Below are 12,741 nucleotides of genomic sequence, written 5' to 3' on the forward strand. Positions count from 1 at the left end.
AGTACAATCATTTGTTTATGAATAGGTTAGGCTAAAATGACAAAATGGGCTCAAAAAGGGGGAACAACTTGCCAATTTGACCCTGAAACCACAGCAGGTAGTTTCTAAATGCTGCCTTATATATTTAGTTTATATATGTAGTTATGATTTGTGACTAGTTTTACTGTTAGGACATTGCAACACTGATTGAGAGATCTAATATCTAAATGCTTTAAAACGTGACCAAAGTTACGCGTCGGCTGTAAAACAAGTGAAATAAAGAAGTGAACTCCTTACTTGTACATGTATGTGTTGGGGAGGCGCAAACTAAGCACTGGAAACTGAGCCAGGCTTTTTAGAAGTCATTTCGAAATTTCTAGGAGGAATAAATCTTGCTGGCACATCTTCCAGTTGCAGCTTGTGGATTTAGCAGTAAGAGGCAGAGATGAATCAGCTGTGACTGCGTCTGTTCCAAGGTTTCTGATTGGAATTAGAACAATGCACTCGCTAACTGTCACTCAATTAGCAGACCCATTAGCTGCTCACTTCGAGACAGGGGGGGACACGGCGAGATTGAAATGCATAGAGGACGAATAGGAGACAGGTACACATGGCAGGGCTGAACTTCAGCCAGCACTATGAGACGTTTACGCTCCCTCCTCTTTGCTCCGTTTTACACCTACTCCTTCAGGACATCAGGTGTGCCTCTGTTCTCCTCGTTTTGTTGTGTTTCAGCTGAAAACATGTTGGACGAAGGCAGGAAAAGGCCATAATGACAATTAAATAAATAACTCGGTAACTATGTGAGCTCCCCAGCCATTTGTTAATCAACCCAAACAGGGATTTAATTTAATGCTTTGGCCGAGGCACGAGCTGATATGCAGATGGTGCAATAGACGGCTGTGTGACTGGCACTCTGGAAGCTGGAGAGCTGGTTGGTGGTGGAGTACAGAGGCAGGCAGAGGCGGAGATACAGGTGGACAGAAATTCCTGCCGTGTTTGAACCCAAACCCAAAGAAACAATCTACTGTATTTTTCGGACTACAAGGCGCACTTAAAATTCTTAAATCTTCTTAAAAATTGATGGTGCACCTTATAATCCGGTGCACCTTATATATGATTGCTGTTGTACTCACTGACTGATTTTATGTGGTAAAATGCGCTCAAAAATCTGTTAAAATGTGTACGTACGACTTTGGTTAGCAATGAAGCCGCTCCGCTCAATGGATATTCGGAGCATTACGGTACACTGTGTCACTACCTGATAGGACCCCTGAGCTGTCTACAAGACTGCCTGACTGTAATGTCTAAAGGTCTGCGCATACTCCAGGTGGACTCAAGGCGGACTCTGCATAGACTCCGCGCATACAGGTACGTGTCACACTATTAACTTCTCGGAGGCAAGAAGTCTTCACATCTAACAGTTTTATATGTGACACCGAGCTTATTACACTGAGCTGCTCCAAGCAGGCGGTCACAAGGACGCGCGGCATCACAGTCCCTCTCTGTTCTCACTCACAGGTGGGAGCCTGCTGGAAAAGAAACGGCTCTAGGTGCTCAGCTAGCTAATCACACATTTTACCATCCGTTCCGCTGCTTCGTCCCACTGGCAGAAAGTGTGGGAATTGTAGGAATTTACCACAAGAAATGTAGAAAACAATACGCTCGACTATGGAGGGTAAAATGTGCGGAGTCCGCCAAGCTCACAGTATGTGCACAATACGCCCGAGTATGTGGGAGCCTTTACACAGCCTGTGCCCGTAGTACATGCTAGCAACAATAAACCAAGTAAGTTAATTTTATATAAAAGTTACGTTTATTTCGGCCTCATGTTAGAAACAGGGCTGTGTGGTCCAACTATCCTGCCGACAGAGATGGATAGCTCTCCCTCTCAGGAGAGAGCTGTCTACGCGGAGGGGTGGAGTGATATTACACACCTGGGAAGAATATTTATATGTGGACAGAGACACATTAATTCACTGTGCGCCTTATAATCTGGTGTGCCTTATGGTTACACTCTATTTCAATTACTTCAATTTACATATCAGGATATAATAGCGACCCTCCTTACCAGAGAAATACAACCTGAGATGTGCCTCTCTTTATCATTTAACAAAACCAACTAAAATTCAAAAGAGGATTGCAAAGATCAAAGAACACAGTTTTTCATTTCATGGAAATTAAGGGTGCACGTAATGGCAAAATTACACTTGACTAATGAAAAGCACCCGATTAAATGATCATCAGCAAGCAGGAGCTCCTGTTCGCTGATGAAGTCTTCTCAGCACAAACGGCTCATACTAGTTGTCAAGCACAGAGGTTTGGGCTTTCATAGGACATAAAAACCCAACAATCATCCAGGTCCTTGGTTCTCAAACTGGTGTGACTGTAGCCCAGAAGAAAGGTTGGTATCTCTGATATTAGTTCTTATATAGTAAATCTAAATTGCTATACTGTGTTGAGCTAATGAATAACATCCCAAATTAGGATTCTTTCAAACATTAAATCGACAAACACTTTGCAACAGAGAGGATTAGAGGAGGAAATTCTGAGAACTCCCTGTTTGAACTGAACTGGACCAAAGAACCAGGAACAAACGATGGTGGCTAGAAACAGTGTTTCATTTATCTTTGAAGTGGGATGAGGGAAGAACATGAAATCCAACTTAACTAAGTTCCCTTGCCAAGTTGAAAAATCAGTGGGATGTCCTCAGGGACATGCTCATCCACCAGTTGTACCGTGCGAGTACTGTAGCAGCATGTTCACTATAAAGATGTTGTATAGTAGTCTGTGTGCGAGAAATATAATAAAATACAAATCGTAAGAAGCGCAAACAATTTGCTGTAGCTTCTGTTAAATAACTTACACAATTTAGTGTTTCACAAGTCTTTGTTTCACCTGCTTAGTATTCATTTACCTACAAAACTTAACAATTGAAAAGGACTTTGCTTTTCATATGACTTTAGGAATATAGGAAAGCAACATTTAACATAGGTTTGGAGAAACTACATCTACAGATCTGGGCATTAACAACATGTTGGAAACATTTTATGAATTCATTTCAGGACCGTTTCTGAAAAAGACAGTGAATGTGTGCATGTGGGACAGAGAACTAGTTGAACGTCGGGCAGAGAACTACAGCGTCAAAGAGGTGAAGGAAGGGGGAGGTAATTGGGAGCAGCACAGGGTGGTGAGAGGGTATGAAAGTGAGGCATTGTGCAGTAAGACGCTTGGGGAAGACATCTGTCCCATAGTTTGTCCATGAAGGCCAGAGGCAGGTAGAGGCCCGTGTTTCACGTTGCTGGGGAGGAAATCTGATGTCATTCCATAAACATTAAAACATTATTAGGAGAGACGAGAGACTAAATATCCCTCTCTTTGCAGTTCCACAGAGGATGGGTATGTTTACAAGATAATGGCTGTGTGCATGACCCCAACCCCAGCAGTTTTAACTCCAGTCTGCTCAGACATCTTAAGGCGAATCCAGCCTCTTCAAAGCCAATCCACTTAAAGTGCATTAGTCTCATTATCACACTGGGACTGGACTCAAGCTTGCTTGCGCGTGTGTGTGTGTGTGTGTGTGTGTAGATGCTTTAAATACAATCACAATCCCTGACAGAATAAAAGTGGAGCTGCCTGTTTTTCTAAAATCTTAAGGGGTGTTTTTGCGCTTACATAACAAGACAGGATTCAAAGAACCCCATCCCCTTTGGAGGCAGAGATGCAGCTGTGTTTAAACGTTGAATGGTGGCGCATGGACACTACAGAACTGTGAAGATGGATAAAAAGCTAGAAATGATGATGACAAAGATGAAGGCTGAGCCCTACAAAAACATGCGAGTAAGCTGCTAAGGCTATGACGGTTACAGAGAGCTAGGACAGGGCAGCGTGGCCAGATTGAGAGAAAACCTATGGGAATACTGCCATCCCAGGGGGGGCACTAGGAGGTTTTACCAAACCAGCTGCACACAGCCAGAGTCTCCTGGTAGTCTGTGCTCGGTGCATGCAAACATACACAAACCCATGCATGCCGGCTGCCCTGGTGCCCCTCTGCTCCTGCAGCTGGTACAAAAAGAGCTGCTCTCGCATCCCCTCATGTAAACACACAAACTGGGGGAAAAAAAAAAGAAGAAGATTCACAAAACTGAAGACCATCATTATACTAGCAGTAACACAACACGATTCCATTGCCTCTTCTTTCTTACACATGCAAAGATGGTTTTGAATTTTTCCTCGCTCTCATTTCCCTAGGCTTTTTTTTTTCTTTCTGTTGCAGTACCTCTACGATCCAGTAGATGGTGGTGGCTCCCTGGACCAAGCTAGCTGCTCCTGACAGAGTCTGGGAGGGAGTGACAGACATGCTGCAGCCAAGACAGCTCTCATCCTAATCCTCTCACCATACTGGTGTGTGTGTGTGTGTGTGTGTGTGTGTGTGTGTGTGTGTGTGTGTGTGTGTGTGTGTGTGTGTGTGTGTGTGTGTGTGTACAATATATGTAAAATGCTGCTCCTGAGTGACTGTCAGTTTGTGTGGGTGCGGGCTTCTCTGCATACACTCTCTCAGTCATTGTAAACCTGCATCTGTGTGCTTGTGTGTGAAGACAGACTTGTTATCTCTAGGATCCACTGTGTGGTGTTAGCATCTTAGCATCTTAGTTGGAGGGGGCTGCAGCTCAGTGGCACCCGGGCCAAACAGGAGGCTTTAGTTACCTAGCTAAACAGTGGGTGGATGAAGGTCACTTAGACAAGGCAACTCCAATCTTGTCGTCACACTTCAGGACTCTGATCGCGTTATCTCCGCTTTAACCCAGTACAACTAAAGAAAAATAGATTTGACTGTACTTTTTTAATGTGTATTTTTAGTCATTTCCTATTCAATCTAATGTCAATATCTAGAAAATTGGTTCTTGCTGTTGGTCAACAGTGACTGGAAAAAAAACAAAATCAGTTCTTTTTCCCCCTATCAGCAAATGCAACACACCAAGGTGCTCTGTCCTGAACGCGGGTGCTGCTGTAAACCTAATACTGACGCATCTAAATATGAAGTGAGGAGAGCTCGAGAAACCATTTGAAATGAAACCATTTTTTTTTTCCTTTTTCAAACTAAAGAGACGTGTTAGTGGATCATTCAGACGGCGAGACTTGCAGAAGATATAGCAGGAAGGCTTATTGCAATGCAGCCAGGCTGTTTTGTTTTATCCCCACCAGGGTTTAAACTCTGCCTGCCATGAAACATGCTGGATTTGGAAAGTTCTCAGCCCTGTTGGAAAGAGTCAGAGCTTAAACGTAAAGATCTACGATTCTCTACAATTCACATACGATGACTGCTGTTTTAGTAATGCTACTTGCACCACTCATCGTGCTCGTCGCCAATTCGGTTTAACTATTATTTTGCTTTTGTACTTTAAAATAATAGTAAAACCTCGTTTTATGACTGCTCTACTGTCTACTACTCATGATATATTATTAATGATCCTTGACTACAGAAAAATTTGAAGAAGAAAAGAAATGACTTGCTGTTCTTCTATGTTCTTAAATTGTTCTTGTATGTGTTGATGAAGAGAAATCAGAATCGGCTAAAGTCCTTTGGGCTAATCAAAGCCTACGCAATCACCAGTGATCAGAAATTGGCCACAGAGTTCTGATCGGTGCATCTCGATTAATAATAAAATCACATCATCATCATTTGGAGCAGAAAATCAAAAAGACTATTGGCATTTAACAGATACTGCTTATTCCATAGGATGACCCCCTTCAGCACAGCTTAAATGTTTTCTGCTCTGAGCTCTTCTGTTTGCGCAGGTCCAGCCTGTAAACAAGGACAGGAAACCAGGACTCCCACCTGGGCCAGGTATGACCTCCTGTACTTTACATGCTCACAACAAGCCCTGTTCTTCACACGTTCCAGAGCTGTGGCAGCAACTTTGCAGCCAGTTTTCTCACATCTCATTCAGAGATTCTGAAAAAATGGCAAACTAAGAATGATAATAATGATTTAATTTGTTTAGTTTTTTTTTTTTTTTTTACACAAAAGTTTGAAAGAGTACAAGAGAACATACAGCCAGCACAGAGCGAAAGGCTTATGCAGTATTATGTTATCGAGCAGGGAAACTCAGGTTTTCCTCTACGGTTAATCCCATCAGGAATATTAAATACGGCTCAGTCGGATGGTCTATTTCCCTGACATACACACATCCATCAAACCACCCACACAGCAGCCAGTAAGGCAAGCATGGCTGGGAAAAAAAACATAAAGACTGATCCGTTTGGACGTCTTCGAGCGCATCAAGAAGGTAAAAATACAATCTGAGCGAACCAGAACAAAAAGCCCTTGCATTTTAACACGCGATAACATTAGGAATGCCATGCCGCTTGTCTTCAAAATGCAGCGAATCCAATGCGATTAGGGAAGGCACACACAGCCAATGAGCTGGCTAATCAAATTGCATTGATTGCTGGTTTATTGCCTCTCTTTTTTTCCCCTCTCTTTTGGAGGGCTCTCCATGTTGGCACCATTGTGGGTTTTTTTTTTATTTCATTTTACATCATTGATGTCTACATTAAACAGTTTATTTATGCAAAACGCTTCATATACAGATTTATTGGCTAAAATAAAACCACAGCGTCATTTGTAAAATAAAGGGACCTGTTGAAAGGAAATCACATCCAGCCAAGGCCATCTGCTTTTCCCCTTTTTAGAACAATTTGTGAAATCCAGTCCGACTCCAAATATTTGTCCCATGTTCAGTCATAGAGTGTACGAAGCTGGTGCTGTTCACGTACGAACATCGTTCCAATAAAGAAAGAAAGACTCGAGGGGCTGACGAGTCGCGCTCTGTCCAGTCTTTTTTTTTTTTATCTTATTCAGCAATTATTTCTCGCACGCATTTCTTTGAGGTTCCCCATTTATTCCGACATTCATATTCAAATTCGCATTCTACGTCTCTGCCTCATTGGACGTGGAACCGTCCAATCAGGGAGCCGGAAGAGCGCAGCTGGACAAATCAGTCAATGAGAAGAAGTGACATCAGAAAAAGAAGGGGAAGGTCAGGCAGACAGGGCCGACAGACACAGCTGTCTAACTATTGCCTACAACAGACAGGCAACGTGGGGCGGGTGTGTGTGTGTGTGTGTGTGTGTGTGTGTGTGTGTGTGTGTGTGTGTGTGTGTGTGTGTGTGTGTGTGTGTGGCAGAGCCCAACCCTGTCCAGTTGAGCAGTGGTGAACAGGTGCAAAGCTTTGTGCTTGGATGTGTGTGTGTGTGTGTCTAAGTCACCATTATTCCAGAGTGGCCCTGTATTATTAATTCAGAATCGCTGGGCTGGGGCTGTGGGCAGCAGCTGGTCTTGCGAGTGTCTGCGTGCGCTTGTGTGGACAACATAAGACCCCCTCTGGTCTTTTGTGAAGCCTTCGTACTTTCCAAGAGCAACATAAAAGCCGGGACGTGCATGCTTCTCTTTCTGCCTACAGACATCAACGCATGCACACGTTCACAGAGGCTACGCGCCACAAACAAACACACACATGCCGTTGACCACAATAGCCAAGTCCAGCGGGGTAAGAGTAAACAATCAAGTGCCGTACCCCAAGTATTGTCAAGTGCACCGCCCCCCGAGTCCCCTGCTCGCTGATGCACACACCAGCCCAGTCGTGCCTCATTCAAAGGTTTCATTAATGTGTTCGACTGAAGGGCCAACAGTAAGTGCTCTCCACTTCACTAACTGCTGCTCTCTGTTCTCCTCTCCGTCCTGGTTGGCTACCTGTCTGTCCCTCCACCTGCTCCAGCCCATCTGCCCAGTATAATACGCAACGTATAAAGCGTTACTATATTCAGAATTTAAACTTTTGTTTGTACAGACAGGCGAGAGAAACGTCGACAGCCCTAACAAAGCCGATCCGTTTTTATGCGCTGGGATCGGTGCGTCCCCACTACATGTTCTTCACAAGCGGAGAAAGCAAAACTTTTGGTGCTCCAAACGACATCAAAACAGTTCGCTGCTGGGACTTTTACACTTTTAGAATATTTTTCCTCATTCTGACGGAAAACAAACAATCAGCCGTTTCTGGTTTCAAAACACAGTCGACGTTTGGGAGCCAAAGGAGCTCAGTTAGGTCCTGCTCACTTAAAACCGCAGTTTGAAGGGAACCGCTCGGTTCAACAGGCTGGTTTAGACCAGGGATTCCCAAAGTGTGGTGCGTGCATCCCTGGAGGTGTGCGACCTGCTACTAAGGGGTGTGCGAGATGAAAAATTCAATGGCGGTCTGAGAGTTTTTTTCCCCCAAACTGTGTAAATAAACATTTCATTTGTAAAACTGAAAACCAAAAACTGTAAATTTATTCGATAAATGAAAATGTATTGTAACGATCCATATTAGACTTTATTGCTAAGTGCTGTTGCACACTTACTGTTTCTTTAAGTTAGGTTGTTTTGGGGTTATACGGGAAGAAATGTGTGGCTTCCGGGGGGAGGAGTGGTGGTTCAGGGGACTGTCGGGGTGAAAGCTGTCCCGTTCTGTTCGTCCTAAAATAAAGTGTTAGCAGCAAAACCTCGGTCTGGTGCTAGGGTGTTATAACAGAATGATACATTATTCACACGAAAATGTACTTATTTAGAAGACATCTTCAACGCTTCATTTTAATATGACATATACACATTGTGCTGTATAAGTACACATGGCTTGTGGCCTCTTCTTCATTCATTCTGGCAAATATGCCCAGTTGGCTAAAATCGGGGAAACTGTCAGGCAGGTGAGACATCTAAGGCTACTGATAAAGGAGGATAGGAACCAAGAGAGAGAGGGGAATTGGAGGCAACGGAGGTGAGAATTGCAACGGATCCGGAAGAAGATAACGAGCGAGAATCAGAAAATGTCTCTTTCTCTCTCCTGACTTTACGTCGTTTACGTCAGCAGAGGAAAAATTTTATTTGGGTATTGAATTTGCGCAGCACCCATGCTGCTGTGACTCCACTACCAGCACTGATGCGCATAGCCGCTGCTGCCACCGCTGCTGGGAAAATTGGTGGTAGACGCGGTTTCTTCACTATGTTCACGCACAGAGCTGTAATACGTTTCATTGTGATTCAGACGGGTGCAGTTCATTTTACAGATGCAGTTTTAGCGCGTATTCAGACCGTAGCAGGGAAACCGACAACTGGCGGTGGGGCGGCGAGGAGCTGAGGTGTGTTTACCTGTTTACCTGCTGGATGTAACCGCTGTGAAACGATCAGGGAAAAACTTTTTTTATTTCTCTGATTAATAACATCCTTATGGAGCGCGCTGTTATTGTTACTCTGTGCCGCTCTACCAGTTCTCTCTCTCGCCCGCTCGCTCGTCATCGGACACAAACTTCTTCGCATTTGTATTTTGCAGCGTAAAATTGTGAGTCATACTCAGATTTAGAAGCTGGTACATCAAATAAATGAAGTGAGAACACACGCAGGAAGATTGGGGGTGCGTCAACCCGGTTTGGATGGGATGCTTGGCTATTAAAGTTTGGGAACCGCTGTTTTAGAGAAAAGCCAGCAGGTGTTAGCGTTACACCGAGTGAAATTGTATCTATTTTTACTCGACACTATCACACGTTGAGAATCTCATACTTAATTTGGATTGAACTCAGGAAAAAGTTCATGAAAGAATATTTGGCCTGCCCATCACTGGCCAAAGGGGATAACAGGAACTGGTAACTAGTAACAAGGTACTGTTGTCAGACTTGGTGACTTCATGAAATACTGTTTGTCAGCGTTAAACGGGAAGTATACCTCTCAGTTTAACAAACACTTCTCTTTTTTTCTTTAAGTTGTGGCTTAAACGCAAATGTGAAATCATTTTGGTTCCATTTGCTCCATTTTAATTTAAGTAGCTTATATAGAATGCTTCCTCTGCAATGCTAAAAACTTTAGCATCACAGAGGTCCCATCTCCTGCAATGTTTGTAAAATACTGAAACTTCCTGTTTTATCCAAGACGTTGGGATGAACATTGCTCAGGTCTGTTGAAACTCAAGATATTATGATATTGTGTTGAAGGCACGGAGCAATATCTGAATGTGGCAGATGTTACTTCTCTTCTTCTCTAGTTTTTACCACAACCCCACCCCACCCCCATCCCGTACAGCAGTCTGCTGTTGAACCCCCCTGTTCCTGCCGCTCTGCTGTGAGACATCTGCACCGCTTTCATGTTTCTTTATTTCGTTTCCGTCTCATCTTCATCTTTAACACACACACACACACACACATGCACACACCATTCTCCACTTAATGACAGATGGCAAGTCAACAATCGTACAGCATCAGCCTCCCAAAACATACACACACACACACAAACAAACACCAATTCCTTTTGCTCCTGTCCCTTTGTGCCCTGTTAAATGCTTTGATTCCACTCTTACTGTTTGCGTGTGCGCGCGCGCGTGTGCATATGTGTGTGTGTGTGTCTTTACCTTGCTATATTAAGCACTAGTTTAATGAGAGCATGCTAAGAAGTGGGCCCCAGCCAGTGGACCATATGGGGGCCATTTAGCCCCCTCAGAACCCGGAGCCAAGCCTCGCTGACATGATTACCACCGCCGTCCGCCGCTCTACACCAGTGTCAGACTGGGAATGGGGAATTTTATCACGGACAGCTAATTAATGACTGCAAATTGGCAACGAGACGTGGAGGAGGAAAAGAGGATAAAACATTTTATCACTGCTCAGGCCTTCTCCTACCTCTGTCTTTATGCGGCTGACTAACCGATGCATGGAAACTAGAGAAAAGCCAGCATGCAACACACGCTCACACAAACACATACATCTCATAAGAGAGTGTCATGCTCCTGGTAAGGTAAAACACATTTGCTTATTTCTTCCTTGTAGTAACAATCCTACTTAATGTATTTATAAGCCCAGGGGGTTTTCCTCTACAGACAGTGAATCTTTTTTAATATTAAAGGGGATCGTTCCTCTCCACTGTCGCCGTGTGCTTCATCAGGAGAAAGATTACTGCAAAGTCAATGACTTGATTGTCTGGGCTTCCTTGGACGACTTTTGGCCGACTTTCAATATTAAATAAACTTGATTTTATCATGCTCTGTTATAAGTAGGATCACATTGGACCAAATGTTTAATTTAACCTGAATGGGACTATATGATGGTATTGGAATGAATTGTGATTTGGATCAATTTGGATTCAATATAACTGGATATGTATGCCTTGTAATGTACATTGAAATGATCTTAGCTGTGTGTTGATGCTAAAAGTAAACCAAACTGAATTAAACCGGTTAGCATTTTTCCATAGATGTGCGACTAACATTTTCATTGTCTCTGTTTGTATGGGTAAGGCAGGCTAAAGCTAGTGGTTTGGTTAATCCTGTCAGAGACAGATTACAGGTGGGATGATATAAATAGAATGACTGTCCCTTTAACCTGATCACTGTGACTTCCTCTTGCAGCTCAACTAAAAGCAAGCCCAGCCTACTGAAAGTGGTCCAAAGTAGATGTTTATATACAGCTAAGACCAAAAAGGTCTTGCTGGGGTGTCTTGCAAAGCAAAACAAATATGTGCATATAAGCATTTGGGGTCCAGACTAAAGGTCTTTCATGTTTTAGGCCCTACACGTTTACAGTACTCTAGAGATTTCTGTTCACAATGAGATGATTATACTGTGATGTGTACACCAAGCTCTCTCTCAGGCCTGATTGGACCAAAATTGACACTGGATTATTCTGCATGTGCTGCCGGTTGCGTCTGAAAGCACTTATTAGTATTAGCAAATACAAATAAATGTGGATGTAAAGAGTGTGTGTTCCTCACAGGCCGTCTCTTTGCAGAGGAAGAGGAAGTATTCCAGACAAACAGGGTAAAGTGTGTGTGTGTGTGTGTGTGTGTGGGGGGGGTGTGGGGGGGGGGGGGGGGGGGGGGGTTGGCTTACCGTATATTTTGGACTATAAAGTGCACTTAAAATCCTTAAATTTTCTAAATAAGTGACGGTGTGCCTTGTGCCAACGAGCCATGGGCAAAAATCAGATTGAATTGGGAACAACATGTAACATGGGGACAGATCAAAATGCGTTGTAAGCAAAGGAATTTCACACATCCATGCAGAGACAGCCTCTCATAGCAGGGTTCCCTGCAGCACATGCAGAATAATCCACCTCACTGATCTTTTTCTTCTTGCCGGTGGACTCTCAAGGAAAGGGACTATGCTGGGGGGACCAGCAGCCATGCGGGCCTCATAGGGCTCAAAGACTCACAATCTGGGTAAAATGTGTTTTCTGTGAAACTCATTTCCCGTCGCTTTAATGGAGCGACAAAGGGGGAATTCTTGTTGTCTTCTGCAGAGCAGAAAATCTGACTAAGGACCTGCCGGCCGAATCAGAGTTAAGTCTGCAGTCTTAACTTCTGCATCAGACGCTGGAGTAAAGAATTCGTCCATGCCAAACCAGCTTTGTTTATTTTTGTCAGCTGTTGCAGAAAAGCTGACATGAGACGGCAAGGAGCGGTCTCCTTTCCTCACCAGGCCAAGCTGAGACGAGGGGCTGATCGGGAGCCGCCCGCTGCAGGGAGTTTCACACGCCGGGGTCTAGACTGCATGTAGGACCTCAGAGCGGCCTGTACCGACCGTTGTTTCGGCTAGCCGCAGAGCCACATGCCCACTGCTTTTCCTGGAGTTCTGCTTTCCCTTGGATGCCCAAAGTGAACCTAACTCACACAGAGGCGCCAACAGGTTTGGCAGAAAACAAGGAAACTTAAATGGTTATTTTAAAGGTTACTTAATGCGTTTT

This window comes from Fundulus heteroclitus, chromosome 22, assembly GCF_011125445.2.
Source record: "Fundulus heteroclitus isolate FHET01 chromosome 22, MU-UCD_Fhet_4.1, whole genome shotgun sequence".
Classification (NCBI taxonomy): Eukaryota; Metazoa; Chordata; class Actinopteri; order Cyprinodontiformes; family Fundulidae; genus Fundulus; species Fundulus heteroclitus.